Genomic DNA, 5,115 nt, shown 5'->3' with positions numbered 1-5,115 from the left:
CAGTTTGCTGCTCTCTGAGGCAAGAGCAAGATGCTGTTCTTTCTCATTCCACGCTCACTGGACTGGTAGTTGATATGAGACAAGGTCCTCCACTGTATTTGAATGCACCAGCCTGTCTTCAGTAGTGCAAGATAGGCAACAATGGACATAGCTCATTCTTCCCAAACTTTGCTAGTCCTTCCTGGCACCTAATGCAAGTAACTGCCCCATTCTGTCTAATAAGAGGGCCAACTCTGCATACAGCCTGCTTTGTGCCTTCTTAGTCAATGCTCTTTGGGATAGTAGAGGATGGGGCATCATCGCAAGTGTGGAAGACTGAAGCAAGATTCCAAGGCCAATCCAGCCAACTTCTTTACCTGGAATGACAGTCAATCACCTTGCTTTCATCTCAGAAACAAAACAGCTTGGTGTTTTTTGTCCAGTAAACAAAATGGTCAAACTGTTTTACTCTCTTTTTCTGTCACAAACTAAACACACAAGACATTTTCGCAGACATCCTCAAACAGACAAGACATGACCAAGTGTTTGTTTCAAATCATGACAAAGATCCAGAGTATGATGAAGCTGAGAAGAAATCTCTCTTTTTACCAGTCTACTTTTCAGTCCTCTCCTTCATTCACTGGGTGCTCCCACTCTCTGGAGCTAGTTCTCTACTTGAAACAAACTGAGGGAGGAGTGGATGTAATCTTACTATCTCTACAACTATGTCTGCTAGTTCAGACAAGATCCTGAAGAGATCTAAATCCTCTGATTCAGGTCCAGCTACTTCACTAATCTGTCATAAAAGGAATGTGATGATTCTTCAGTTTCTCACACAGAGGGAACAGTTGGACACAAGTTTTCCCAGATAATTCTCTTGAGAGGAGTATGAGAGATAAAAAAATAAGGTAATGCTTTGAAAACAAGAATCTGAATAGTGCAATCCCGTGCAGATCTACCTCAGAAGTAAATTCGGTGTGTTCTATAAGTTTGATGAGTTCTATGAGACTTAATCTCAGAAATGTTTGTACAGTGTTCATTTATTAATGTACTTCCTATTTAATAATCATATTTATGTCCTGCCACTCTCTTCCAATGAGCTCAATGTGGGATTAGAGGTTTCTTCCCCATGGCAGTTTATGCTCACAACTCTGTGAGGCTGGACAGACACAGAGACTGTTACACTGAGTTTTATATCTCTGTGGGGACATGTAGCCTATATCATGCAAGTCCAATTCCAGCACACTCATCATCACTGGACTACACAAAATCAAATCCTTTCCATTCATTTAGGGCTGCCATCATTACTACCGGCTGTAGACCCTTCGCCTCCTGTACTACTGTGCATCACACTGCAGCTACGCACACCAAAACAAGTGGTGGCTGCTAGTAAATAATGTGACACCACATTCCTTGTAATTCCCTTACTACTTAGGGAGAGGCATCCTAAAGATGAAACTATCTTCAGAATTTATCTGTATGCATTTCGCCTCTTCATCTTTAATGTTTTATTTCAACATGAAACTATGGACTGTCTTAAGGCCACACCTTTTCATGAAGCCTGAAAAACAAGGCAGAAGACCTGAGAGAAAATGAGTAGAAGAACCAGATGTTCATTGTATATGCATAAACCTATGGAAAAAAAAGAACCTGACAGTAGCAAAGTACAAAAGCATAAGTTATCACAGCCCTGGGGCAGGAGCATGTTCTGCCAGTGCATAACTCATTTCTTGCCCAGGATTATTTTACTGTTTTCATAATACTTGCAGCTAGTTGCCAGATCGTACTGGATGTGCGAAGGCTGACATTTTTCTTTTACACAAAACTAAACTAATGGCGGAAATAAAGTAATGAACACACCATTAAGTATATGAAATAATTAACAGAACTGATTGCATCCTTGATTCCGCTGTATGTCGGAGCATTTTGCTTACTTTCCTCCTTTCCCTCTATAAATAGACCAGATTTTAATTTCAATCAAATTATGAAAGACTTTTGGCTTTAACGTATAAGACCCTGATATTACGTTCTTCTTAATGTCTTTCCTCAGTCCTCCATCTTAACAGATGTATGATGGGAACAGATAGCAGGGAAAAACCAAATCTGTTGTGGAGGTGTCAGCTTGTTGTGTAGATCTGATAAAGATGAAGTGATGTGGTGGGGTGTGCAGGGGAATCAGGTTGTACCGGGTGGAGCAATACAGGTATCTGCATGTATAATGGCATCTATGATTCTGCCAGATACGACAATTCAAGAGGATAGTCTATATTAAATATGATAAGTATTTCAACAGTTCTCATTAACTATTTGAATAATTGTTATCTGCTTCTTAAATTAGCATTTCTTGCACCTATCAGTAGAGGTGCAATGTATCCCAACCCACATTATTTGAGTTGAGACCCCAGACTTTCAGATAGAACTAAGCCAGAAGTCACCTTGTTGGCTCCAAGGACCCCAAAACCATTCAGCCCTGAGCTGGAGGCAGTTGTTTACTTAAGCACTTCACAGGCTGCAGCAAAGAAAGGTGTCAAGGACATGGGAGAAGGAAAGGGGCAGCAGGCGGCTGAGCAGCTGCAGTTCGTTGTGATGCCTCAGGGCACCAGCTTCAGAGAAGGGACCGGCAGTCTGTGTCTCTTGCATCCCATCTCTAGACCACAAATCGGAAATGGGTGGCCCTGCAGAGGTTGTTGGACGGCCACTCTTACTAGAATAGCCTCACTGTGAGCTATTCTAACTAGGACATTTGGGACGTGCAGTTCAACACGGGGGCTGCCGTGTTTTGGGACTCCAGCTGAAGTGCTCTACTTCATCCGGTTTCTTGATGGGGAGAGAAACTTCAGGGAGAGCAGCACTGAAGGAGGACAACATTAGATGGTTGTCTATGAGATCGCTTTAAAGTCTGGAATCCATCTTAACACATTCCCAGCTGGCAAAGACCTCTTTATCTGTACTGTCCTAAAGCAATGGCAGGACAGTAGTGAAAGGAAGAGACTGAAGAAACAGAATGAATGCACACACTTGAGTCCATCGTGTTATTTGGAGCAAGGCAGAAAGGAGAGGGCCTACATCCAAGGCATGAAGTGGTGCATCATGATGCATGAGGCTCACTGGCATCACAACCTATGAGGCTTCTTATTGTGCAAGCCTCAGGAACAGTAGCACAAAACTTTGGGACAAAATTCCCTGTTGGCTGGCAGAGTGTCAGCAGTCTGAGGCCTTTAAAAATTCACCATGTGTCAGATTGTGGCTGTAGGTAATGCCCACAAGGACTAAGTCCTAGCAGGAATGGAGTAATCCTTGCACACACGTTCTGAGTACATTTTGCCACCTTGAATATACATACATATACAGTACCCCCTGTCTTTCTGTGTGTGTGTGTGTGTGTGTGTGTGTGTGTGTGTGTCTGTGTCTGTGTCTGTGTGTCTGTGTCTGTGTGTGTACTCAAATTCCTCCATGCCTGTTGCCACAATCAGCTGACCCATTCAATATTTCCACTCTCCTGCCAAACACTGCCTATGCTATCCTTCTGGCATCACAAGGATCTGCCTTATAGTCTCAAGTTTTGATCTTGAAGTCTCAGGGACTGGGATGCTAAAAATCTCAGGGAATCGAAAGTCATAGAGCATAGAACCTGGCAATCCTACAATTGAGGATTGAGCTTGAGACAACTATCAAATAATTTCAGAATTAACAGGCAACATGTAGCCAAATAATGCAAAGTCTTTTGCTATTTCAATCCCCCCCACCCATTCGACAATAATTTAAAACGGATGCTTTGCATTCAGAACCAAATGGTCCCCAAAACAAATGGTCCCCAAAACTGCTTTCCAAGGTGCAAAAGGTCTCAAAGCAGGAATCAAAGTGACACAGAAAAGGTTGTGACTTGGGAAGTACTGTAGTTCTGGGGTCTACTTACTACAAAACACACAGCAGTGATTTTATAGGATCATTGTTCAATTAAATATGGTATAGGGACCATAGAAATAAGTTTCACAAAACAATAAAACAGTAATGCTATAGTCCTGAAAATATATGGTAGAGATTATGTTCCTCTGGACATGTTGTTGTTTAGTCGTTTAGTCGTGTCCGACTCTTCGTGACCCCATGGACCAGAGCACACCAGGCCCGCCTGTCTTCCACTGCCTCCCAGAGTTGGGTCAAATTCATGTTGGTCGCTTTGATGACACTGTCCAGCCATCTCGTCCTCTGTCGTCCCCTTCTCCTCTTGCCTTCACATTTTCCCAACATCAGCGTCTTTTCCAGGGAGTCTTCTCTTCTCATGAAATGGCTAAAGTATTGGAGCCTCAGCTTCAGGATCTGTCCTTCCAGTGAGCACGCAGGCTTGATTTCCTTCAAAATAGATAGGTTTGTTCTCCTCGCAGTCCAGGGGACACTCAAGAGCCTCTTCCAGCACCACAAGGGACATACAGGGACATATTTTCCTCATTTAAAATAGCATGCTGGAATAAAGCACTAATGTTATTAGTGTGATGAACAAACTATTTCAGAACAACTTAAAATTTTGCTCTCCAACTCAGGTAATTTTTAGACATTTTTAATATGCAATCTAAATATACAGTTTTAATAAGCCATTTAAGGTCCTTATACAGTATTGTTTTTGAGAGTCAAGTATGAAGCTGTACCTCCCTCTAGAGGTTGTAAAGATTGGTGAGAATTCAGCTGATAGTTTAGTTGTTGGAAATTCAGAGGTGGTACTGTATTTGTTTTACAACAGACCATCACTTAGCAAAATTATCTACCACTTGTCATGATTCCCAACAAATTTCCCTGTATTTCCAAACTCAGTGGCTTCCCAGCTCACCTTGTTTTCAAGGCGCTCAGGTCAAGACGGAACTATAAAAGCAGAATGCTTAATTCTGAGACGTGGCTGAGTGTTTGGTTATGTAGACTGGGTGCGATTCTATATTATCTTATTTACGTAAAGATTACCGATGTGGAACTCTAGAGGGTCATTGCCATTGCATAAAATATACCAAAAACTTGAACTGGTTGTTTCCTATGACTTCTTGATTTTTCTGTACAGAATTGTAGAGATTTGAAACTAACTGAAGTTGAGGGTATGATCCTAATTTAAAAAACAAACTGGTCTCTGCAATGAATAGTTCTTCCCTTCAA

This window comes from Pogona vitticeps, chromosome 4, assembly GCF_051106095.1.
Source record: "Pogona vitticeps strain Pit_001003342236 chromosome 4, PviZW2.1, whole genome shotgun sequence".
In the NCBI taxonomy this organism is placed as follows: Eukaryota; Metazoa; Chordata; class Lepidosauria; order Squamata; family Agamidae; genus Pogona; species Pogona vitticeps.
Note: the sequence above shows the minus strand (reverse complement) of the source record.